Source organism: Salvia hispanica, chromosome 4, assembly GCF_023119035.1.
Source record: "Salvia hispanica cultivar TCC Black 2014 chromosome 4, UniMelb_Shisp_WGS_1.0, whole genome shotgun sequence".
Classification (NCBI taxonomy): domain Eukaryota; kingdom Viridiplantae; phylum Streptophyta; class Magnoliopsida; order Lamiales; family Lamiaceae; genus Salvia; species Salvia hispanica.
Genome location: NC_062968.1, coordinates 42,588,169 through 42,599,650, shown reverse-complemented (window position 1 = coordinate 42,599,650; position 11,482 = coordinate 42,588,169). Strand labels below are relative to the sequence as shown.

General features: G+C 38.1%; 1 pseudogene; it reads left to right on the top strand.

Moving 5' to 3' along the window:
- The first annotated feature begins 366 nt into the window (after nt 1-366).
- On the top strand, nt 367-2,532 carry LOC125219961 (annotated as a pseudogene).
- Nucleotides 2,533-11,482: the final 8,950 nt, after the last annotated feature.

Sequence of the window (11,482 nt, the reverse complement as noted above, 5' to 3'; positions counted from 1 at the left end):
CTCACATATACAACATTAAGATTTGTCTAGATTTAAAATAGTTATAGAAATGAAGATGATATGTTAATCATCAGATATAATATACCCTCCAATGGAAATATGTCATATAAGATTGATACAAATTTTAATGTATAATTAGTAAAGTTAGACAAAAGAAATATAATAGTTTAAATTGTGTAAGGAGTGATGAGGTTCATACATAATAATAAAGTAAAAATGGATGAAAAATATTGTTGTAACTTGTAACTAGATATGACGGATATATAACTTATTTATATAGTACAGAGGAGTGTAATGTTGAAAGGTGCGCCAATATATGTTGTCACAAATTGGACTTTTGAAAAAATCACAAACCTAACAAATATTATAAAATTAAAAATACAAAATAATTTTAACTAGACTAACATAACCAATTTATTTTTTGAACGTAACGTCGCGACCACATATCTTGAGCCCGCAAAATCAGAAAAACTTTTGAAGTGCATAAAAAAACTGGAGACTACTAACTTCCAAATTCCAGCATCCAACTCAGTCAGTCAAATGTCCACTCCACCTAATAGAAGAAACTTCTACAACCACAACCACAACCCCCTTCCCTTTCTTCTGCCACTTCTATATTAACCACTTCCTATCCCAGAACAATCATATAATCAAATCTTACTCCAAAATGGCAATCATAACTATGGCCGCTCTCCTCTCCCTCTCCGAAATCCCACACTTCACAAACAACCTCTCTCTCACTACCACCCAGGAAACCATCCAAAACGCCACAAACCTAATAGCCAAATGGGAAAAATTCACCTCCATCTTCCACCAAAACCGACCCCAAGCGCAGGAATTCATCGCCTGCGTCGAGCAGCTGCGCACCGCGATGCATTTCCTCATCGCCCACCGCCCCTGCTCCCACCTCCTCGGGAAGCCAACAATCTCATCAAACTGGCCATGCTTCGCCTCGAGAAGGAGTTCTTTTACATCCTATCCGCAAACAGGGACTGCTTGACCCCTCAATCCGTCTCCAGCGGCTCCTCCCGCCTCTCCCCGAGGTCGCTCTCCTTCAGCAACTCCGAGGAGGACGACAACGAGGATGCAGATTCCCTGCTGCTCGACCGAGCCATGACGGATTTGAAAATGATTGCTCAGACAATGATTGCTTGTGGATATAGCAAGGAGTGCGGAAACATTTACAGAGTCACCAGGAAATCCATCGTTGATGAAGAGGTGTATCGCCTCGGCATCAGAACCTACAATCCGTCTCAGATTATGAGATTAGATCATAAATCCCTGCAGCGTTACGTCGACAAATGGATTTTTGCCGCCAAAATCGCGGTGAAATCCATCTTCCGAGGCGAGAAAGTGCTGTGTGACCGTGTTTTTGCGGTCTCAGACACAATGAATCAAACATGTATCGCGCATACAACCATGGAAGCAGGTATGAATCTGCTCCGATTTCCAGAGCTCCTCGCTAAAACCAAGGCATCGCCGGAGAAGATTGTCCTCCTCATCAACCTGTTCGAGACCATCTCCGATCTCTGGCCGGAAATCGAGTCTATTTTTTCGTACGAAACGCTCTCGCCGATCAAATCGCAGGCGCTCGCCTCAATCCAGAAGCTCACCGAGTCGACTCAAGCGATTCTCGCCGAGTTCGTCTCGTCGATTCAGAAAAACGCGTCGAAAACGGCCCCCGCCGGCGGTGGAATTCATCCGCTGACCTACAAAGTGATGGATTACGTCGCTCTGCTAGCGGATCGCGCCGGAACGCTCTCCGATATTCTCTCCGGCGATGACTACGCCGCTCAATCGCCTTTTCCTGAATCCTACTTCGACAGCGCGAGCCCTACCCCAATTCCGGAGTAGCGAGTCGAATCGCGTGGATCATTCTCGTCCTCCTCTGCAAACTCGACAAAAAAGCCGAGATCTACAAAGACATAGGGCTTTCCTACCTCTTCCTCGCCAACAACCTCCAATTCGTCGTCGACAGAGTCGGAGCAACCTCCCTGAGATTACTCCTCGGCGAGGAATGGCTGTCGAATCAAGAGAAGAAGGTGAAGCTCTACGCCGGGAGCTACGAGTCGGTCGCGTGGGCGAAGGTGATGGCGGCGCTGCCGGCGGCTGCGGAGGCGGAATCGTCCCCGCCGCCGCGTGCAAGGAGCATTTCAGGAGATTCAACGCGGCGTTCCAAGCGGCGTGCAAAAAGCAGAGCGCGTGGAGCGTGCCGGATCCGAAGCTGCGCGACGAGATAAAAATGTCGATCGCGCGGAAGGTTGTTCCGGCGTACCGGCGGTTCTACGAGAGCTGCTACGTGGCGATTGTGAACGAGGAGCGGGATCTGGAGGTTTTGGTTAGGTTATCGCCGGACAATTTGGGGAATTATCTGTCGGATTTGTTCCATGCGGCTGTTGAGATATTGAGGATTCGTCGCCGCCGGCGTCTCCATTGTCGTCGTCGCACTACAAGTTGAAGTTAGCGAGGTGTCTCTGATCAGTTGGATTTTGTCATTTTGACTATATATAGTTTACTTTTTTTTAAGCATGGATTTTTTAGTTTCATATAAATAAGTACTCCTCCATCGTAGATATCGTCCAAGTTTGATCCGACGTATGCTACTCTAAATGGGACATTTTCTTTTAAATTCTACAACAATTAAATATAGTATATGAGTGGAGGTTGATCAATTGCAAACTTTTAAGTTGCAAACTCTTCTAACTCATCAATCACACATGATGATATTAAAATGTCAACACATAATTTTGTTGATATTTCAATATATTTTGTTCACTTTATAAATTGACAGTGTTAATATTATTAATACACGTATTAATGAATTGACATTAGCAATTTAAAAAATTATAATATAGCGCATCCCATACTAGTTTGGAGAAAATATTCAGTAAGACAAAATAATAGAATACATAAAAAAGATTAAAGATTTCAAAATAGAATCGAGATTTTATGTTGCAATCGAGATTTTTTGTTGCAATCTTGATTTTTTCCACTTTGACTTTAATATGGAGTACAATAGTTTGTAGGAGATAGTAATTAATATCTTCCATCCTCGTAGAATCCTCATAGAGTATGAATAATGAATTGGAAGAGTTTTAATAAATAAAGGAAAAAATAAGCTGAGAGAAAATGGTAGTGGAATTAATGTTAGTAGAGAGTGGGGTCTACATTAGTATAATGGTATAAGTTGTTAATAGTAATGGTATAAATTGTAATTAAAATGATGTGTAAGGGTAATATGTTGTTTGGATTTTTCAAAACTAGAAAGTTCATAACTTTTCAAAGATGTAAAAAGAAAATAGTTCATACTCTTTGGGACCCGATGGAGTAATACAATTTACTCCCTCGGCTCCATTGCATAAGTATTTATTTTTCTACGAGATTTTATACGTTTGTTTTGTGAGTTAATGATGAGAGAATAAAGTGAGAGAGATAAAAAGTTGAGATAATGTTGTTTCCATTTTGAAAACATTTCATTTTTAATGGAAAAGATAGAATGTATATGAAAAATGATTTTGTAGAAGTGTAAAATCGTGATAACGGGATATATTGTTGAAACATGACTATTAGTTTATATGAAATATTTAAAAAGATATACTCCCTTGAAATCTCAAACTCTATTTAATGGATACGGATTTTAAAAAATTGTTTGACTTTGTAAAGAAAGTAAATGAAAATACATAGTAGAATGTGGGGGAAAATTCTTCTTTTGTTCTAGGATGCTAATTGCATTCCATTTTAATGAAGAACAATTGATCTATTCCTACTCGGGGAGTGATGCATCACCAATATGCGTCTTTACTAATGAAACGCATGACTATTGTGCGTTTTTACTTAGTGACACATAAGAAATATGCTTTTTATAGGGACGCATAATTGTTGTGCGTCTTTGTGTAGTGACGCATGTCTCTTGTGTGTCTTTGGTCGGTTTAAATCGTCGCGAAGCAAAGCCGTAACGTAACGTAAGGTGAAAGGGTGGGGAGCTGTGGCGATTTCAACCTTTTCCGACTTAGGGAGTGACTCATCCGGCGAATTTCAACCGTTTACAAACATATTCCGGTAATTGTTCTTCAATTTGGCCACAATGATCCTTTATTTGCTTAATTTGTGAGTTTTCCCTAATTTGGCAAAATTAGGTTTATGATGAAATTGATGAATTTAGGTCAATTTTTGTTGTTTTGTTGCTTTATTTTGTGTTTCACATGTATATAATTCAATGGGTAGAAGTAAGTGATTCAGTTTTTGTGATTGCGCTCTTTTTACTAAGATAAAATTGAATCTTGGTTATGTTTTCAAATTGGAATATAGCTTATTGTTTGTCAATTGAAGTTGTAATTTAAGTAGGATTGTTGAGTTTTTATGATAAAAATTGATGTTTGGTTGTGTTTTACAATATTTTTCAAACTTTTGTTACAGTTACTCATTGTTCTTTCTTACTAAAGATTTTAGTTTGTCGCTACATTTTGTTTAATTATTTTTGAGGTATTTGAGTGCTATGTAGATATTAAGTTGTTGATTAATATGTTAGTTTTGTTAATGGGTGAATATTTTGAAGCGATGACATCTTCAAGTTCAAAGACGGTTATGTTATGGACTCGGGATCCATCACTACTTTTTTCATCAAAACGAACACATTTCAAAGCCTTTATTGATGGCAAATGGCACATCAAATGTTTTCGTAGTTCGCTTTACGGAAAGTAAGGTCTGGCAAGGAAATACATGAAAATGTGAAGTATTGGCTTGATGTATGGGGTTTCAAAGGCGTGTTGGAATGTAATAGGCCGATGGGGGATGGACAACGAGCTTATTACTCGCTCTTGATCGAGCCGGGGGCTCCGAGACACACTCTTTCCACCTACCGATTGGAGAAGTTACCGTAACCTTGGGATGTGTAAAGCCCGTGGGGTTTGAAAGTGGACGAGCGTGTTTTTACTAGCTGACGACCCAAACGGATTTGAAGATTGGTCCAACAAGTGTCGAGATCTCGTTGGGATGGATACCGACGTAGAAACAAACGAAGGGGACGGTTGTTAATGACATCTCTAATCCACCAAGTGACGATACCTTTGGTAATGAGCTGCATGCTTATGCATACATCCAAAGGGCACACATACATGCCCCGATCTTGTTGGGGACTTATTATACGACACCACAGGGTGCAAGGTCCCCTTTATGTGGTTAAATGCCTTTGAAGATCCGAACAGTTGTCTACTATCAATGGGTTGTTTAGGTTTCAGTATCATTATTTATACGAGGCATCCGAGGGCAAAGAAAGAGATTGGGTGGACCTATGGTTCTTTGGTTCTTTTGCGCCCATGGGTGTGGGGAAGAATGCCCACATTGAGGCCATCCTTTGTGATATCGCTTATGCACACGCCGTATACCCCTGTGGAGCCAAGTAATATATTTTTCACATTAACTCACTTAATTATTTTTTTTGGTAACTTTTGACATTAATTTTATGTATAGGTGGCATGGAGTTATAAATAGGAAATGCTCCCGGATATTCATTGCTTATTATCGTGATCAATTATCACTGATTCGTCCTACGGTGAAATTTATTTTTGTTGTCTTAGTTAATGAATTTACTATACTATGAAACTAATTTGATTTTTATATTATATGTTTGTAGTTTATGTGGACACCGTATGCGATTGTATCTTGCCGACATCGCATTGATTTGATCGATCCTTCTTTGCGACACTTACTTGGTGTCTTGTCATTTGTCGAGGACACGAGTGGACGAGTTTGCCGACAATTTAACCGCTACCAGCCTATTCCCGAATATCGTGATGGGATGCTAAAGAATGTTGGACATTTGTGTAAAAGTCACGTCGTGGGATGAAGGGCGCTGATTGGGCAAAGAAACATAAATTCTTCATTGATGAGTGGGATATGAGACACGACAGTTCCAATCAACTTTTGACCATGCAACGGAGACCATGGATGGTCGCATTAATCCAGGCTATATGGCGTGGTACAATAGGATCACGTTGTCGTACCTAACTCCACCGGGAAATCAAATACCTGGGATGAACAATCAGCCTCATCTATGAAAGTGTTGGTATGTTATTGTATATAAAAATGTATTGTGTTTTAAGTTTGTATAGATTAGTTGTAATGATTCTATTATCTAGATTGAGACCATTCGGGGATATGGCATTTGACCTCCCAACATGACACGATCCTGGTTATGGCGATCGAGAAATGGCGTTGTGGCCCTTCGTGCGACGAACCATACCGATGTGATGGAGTATCCAACTTCGCAACGGCGAGATGTGGTCATGCTGCCACGCCCACCAGCTTCAATGCGTCATAGACGCCGGGTGTTCGGGTAGGTGGACATGGGTGTATAACAGTCACGACAAGATAGGTTGTCGCACCGCAGCTCGAGTATGCGGAACAGAGCTACCGAGTCCCGAGTACGATGCCCCTGGCTGGTCCGTCACCCAGGGTCACAATCTCGTTGAGTGGTGCAAGCCACGAGCACTCACAATGGGGAGCACGAGCATCATGTGATTCATTCTTTGGCGGTTGGTCCGAGTGGGATGCGCTAGAGCAACGCGTGATCCATATTTTCATAATTATCAATTTGTGGCTCCCAAATGTGGATTATACTTTTCTCAAAGATTTAAATGAATAAGATCAAATAAGTACTCTCCATGTCTTATAATAGATGGCACATTTGAGGGTAATGACACGAGATTTTAGGAGCTACTCCTCGGTGCCAAAAGAATATGCACTTTGGGTTCGACACGGGTTTTAATGCAAAAAATGGTAAAGCAAGAGAGGGGTAGAGAGAAAAAGTAATTAAACAACTGTTAGTGGAGAGAATGAGTCCCACCACATTGGAAAGAAAAGAGTTTCCAAATTGGAAACGCAAATTCTTGTGGGACGGAGGGAGTATTGTTTTGTGTTACAAATAGAGAGGAAGTAGTATATTTATATTAATGTGAGAGAAATATTTTTCCAAAAAGAAAATGTGACATCTTTTGTAAAACAAACAAAAAAAGAAATTGGTGACATCATTAGGAGATGGAGGATGTATAATTCTTGACATATAGAAAATCGTGAAACAAACATGTCATCACATAATGTACGCGACAGTTCTTTATAGAAGTAAACAGTACTCCCTCCATCCCACAAAAGATGTCACACTTGTGGGGGGGCACGGGATTTTAGGAGGTTTTTTTTGTGTGTTAAATGGAGAGAAATATTATTTTTATTTTTTTATGAGAGAAATTTTTTCCCAAAAAATAGAAATGTGACATCTTTTGGGGGACAAACTAAAAGGAAAGTGTGATATCTTTTTGGGACGAAGGGAGTATTTCACAATCTAGATAGGTTTTTGCATGATCAAAGCAAAGAGTCGTTTACAAGTTTCTTGCTAGAACAACTAACGATAATGATGGGTATAACACGAATGAATCTAATAATGTAGATATATCATTTTTGGCTATTTCGAAAAGGCGAGGTCTTGTTGTTTGTTATTTTTAATCATTTTCGACATAACATTAGGAATCATATAGTTATGCATTACTTTAACTTTTTAAAAAGGGGAGCGCTTTTTCATAATCCAAGAATCCGATATCTTAGGTAGCATTGATCGTACCCAATGGTGCTAATATTATTATTGCAATAATCTGTGGTGGGAGAGTCTAATTTGATAATATCCACAAGGCGTTGAAAGAGGTTTTATTATCGAAACATGGTCGTTAGAATTTATTCCATGAATAAATTTTTTGGAAAAGATCTACCTCTGCTCATTAAATATGAAAAATTTGTTTTAAGCACAATAATAGAGTGAAAAAAGTAGAAATCATATTGTTTCTATTTTTAGGGTATTAATTAACTAAAGAGGAAAGTCCATATTACTCATAATTTGGGATTAGACGGCAATCAATATAATTTTAGTAGTATGATAATAATATTTTTGAGCTTGAATTAGTTGATACTCAATTTAACTAATAGGTTTGCTTCAAGTCCAAACCCCCATGGATACTTTTCGAGCCATAAAAACTCTATATAAAAGAGACTAGAATGAAAGGATAGAAAATTCCCTCATAAATTTCATACCTCTATGGTGGTCAAAATTTGAGCTCTTCGAAGAGAAGTTCAATCTTGATTCTGTCAAATCCTTTTGGCTTTTGACCGACTTTTCCTACCCAAAGGTCATAACTTGAGTTCGGAAAATAGATTAGAAGATTCGTGATTGAGTATGAAGAACTTAATGTGAATACATTGTAAGCAATCGTTGATTCCTTTGAGAATCGGTTCATAACTTTTAAGCAGTAGATTTCATGATTTGAGTTTAGTTCTTTATGCATGAATTATTTGCGTTCTTATATGCAATTAATTATTTAGCATGTGAATCAATTAATTCATAATTTGTCAAATAGATCCGTTAGATACGGTTTATTTATGTATAAAAGTCTTGATGTGCATGGTTCACCATAGCCGAATAGATATCCGTAATGACCTTTAAAATATACTATCCCACGTTGTATCTTGATAAGGCTAATTTCATGCATCGGTTATGTGATGAAAAATCACCAATTCTGGTCTAACACAATTTTTAAGCCGGTGTGTGAAGGAATTCGTAGGTCAGGGAAGAAGCTGAGCGAGTGGACCGGAAGGAATGAGACGAAAAGTGACGGAATCAGGAAGAAATTGGCTAGACAGGGAGTCCAAAGTTGAGGGCAAAAGACAATTCACACAAAGAGCCCCTGTGGACCACTTCCACGCCTATATAAAGAGGAGCATACAACACACAAGATATACATGATTTAGCTCTCGCTACACACACACTCACACACTTGGGAAAAATGGGGATTCTCGGGTAGTTTAGAGGTTCATCTTAGGAAGTCTGTTGCAACACCGTCCTCAAGGAGGAGAAGATACAATTGTTTACTTTTCAGCTTTTGCGTTTTGATTTCCGTCGAACTTCACCGTTTTAAGTCGATTGCTCGTTTCTACTTATCGTTTATCTATGAATTTTATTTTACATCACGATGGTGTTGATTTTGTGTTGATTTACGTTGATTATATGTTTTGAGGTTTTGTTTAGGAGGTTGATTGTTATTCTCAACTTTGGATGTTTTGTGTACTTGATCTGGGAAATCGAGTTGATCTGTGGTTGTTGTTGTAATCGTGTTGAATCGAGATCTGGTTATGGAGATGATTTTGATCGGTTTGTCGAGTTGCTTGGATTTAGCACCCGAAGTGTGGATCTGAGCGAGGAACTGAGTTGTGCATGGATCTTTGTTTTTCTGTATCGTTTTTACTTTGCTTCGTCTAGTAGCCATAGATCTGCCTTAGTTTTAACTTGTTCTTGGTTTTTGTTCTTTTAATTAGCTTAGTTTGATTTACGTTTTGCTCTGTTTTTAAGCTGGTTGTTTCATGCCATGGAGAAGATGATGTCGTTATTAGTTAGCCCTATAGTTAGTTTTTTTGACTTTTCAACGTACTCTACCTTTTGAAAATGGTCCCCACCTTGGTTATTTTCCCGCTTAGGTTAATTTAGGAAATAGTTCTTTCGATCTAGTAATTGTCTCACTTATTGGTTTATATGCATGTTTTTAAGTTTGCCTAGATCTAGTTGTTAGAGTAGCATATTTCAATTACCAAGTCTAGGATAAAAAAAATTAAAAATAAAAAAAATAAAAAAACTCAACCATAAAATTGGGTGGCGCGCCCAAAACAAAATTAGTCCCCAAGTCTTTAAACATGTTTACTTGCATTCATCTTGTGGAATCGATCCCTACTTCCACGTCTAGTTTTTGCTAAACGGGTTGAGGGATTTTTGAAGAGGAAGTTAAGGAAGTGATTGTGTGCCGCGACCAGGTAGCTCAAGGGTTCTCGGTACCTAGACCCAAAGTCTAGCGGATTTCATGGACCGAGGGTTTTCTTATATTTTTAAGAACACGCTTTCACTAACCATCATTAGCTTCTAGACACACCATAAAGGCTCTTATATCTTTGAAAGTTATTTTTAATATTAATAAAAAGTGCAACAATTAAAATTGGAGCAAACAAGCTGTTTGATTTGTATACTAGAAATCACATTTGAGTGTTGAATTTGTAAAACTCTTATTTTATTTTTTAAGGAATAAAGCAGTTACTTTTACATTTAATGGATATTAATTTCATGTTTAAATGTATTAAGTTAACTTAACATAATCTAAGTCTTTGTTTGAGTAGACCGATTGTGGCGGGGTCCACTTTAAGGTAACACGGCCAGTCCTAAACTAAGAAAAAAAGAATTTCACAACCTAGATGGAATTAGATTATCCATCGAGAAAAGGGTTTCAATGTCGATCCGCATATTTCTAAGCCTTCTTGAAATAAGATGACATTGGTGTGGTATAGCCAGCGAACGGATCTAACGACAAGACTTGTCCTTAGGCTATCTGCGGCGAGGTCTTGATAAATATTTGTTTCTTAATCGATAGTTTGGCATTGAGGCATACGGGTATTGATTATGCATTACTTTGAGTTATCAAATGGTGCGGGTTTTATTAATGATAAACACGATATATTAGGTAGTGGTGATTAATATCTAACGAGTGCTAGGATTGCTTATTATATTGAATCGTGCGAGGAGTCTCGTTTGATAATGTCCTCAAGAGGACCACGAAACAAGGTTTTATTATTCGGAACTGGCTAGTTGGAGTTTGATTACTCATGAATAATAAATAAGCGTTTCATGCTAAGTCCACTCTTGGAATTAATAAAGTTAATTAATTAGTCCCTTTACATTAATTAATTAATAGGTATTTTATCTTAAGCGGGAAATGAAAGTTAAAACGAAAACCCAAGTTACTTATAATTTCGGATTTGGATGGGGAGAGTTCAATATTACTTACGTAGTGGCTGCATCAATATTCGATTAAAGCTTATATTAAATTGTGGGTTCAATTTAATTAGTAAAGAAATAAATTGGATGACTCATATCGAAAACCTTCCCACAGATCTGCGTACGGGCCCAAAGGAACTTAATATAAATAGGAGAATAAAAGAGGCAATGGCCATTTTATATGATATAATTTTTCGTCCCCGCTTGTCCAAGAGGAGCTCGAAATTCTCTCCTATTCCAAAAGGGATTTCTATTTCTTTCTTCTTTATTTAAGTCTAGTATTAAGTGAATCATTGGCGTTGATATCGGTCTGATTGGGGGAACGGAGAGAAGATCTGTGAATTACAGTATTAATACGTGGCGTGGAGAAAGCGCTATAGTAATCTTCAATTCTTTGGAGAATTAATTAGGTATTATTTAACAAGTAGAAAAGCATGTTTTAGGTTTGAATATTCTTAAAGCATGATTAATTCAAGTTATGAGCATGATAAATGTGAAGTGCATTGAATAGATTTTGTCTAAATAATCTGCTAAATAGATCTGATTATTATGCTGATTTATTTGTCGAGTAATAATAGTTAAATTATGTTAATCGTCCTTTCCTTCCATTGCCAGGTTAGCCAATTG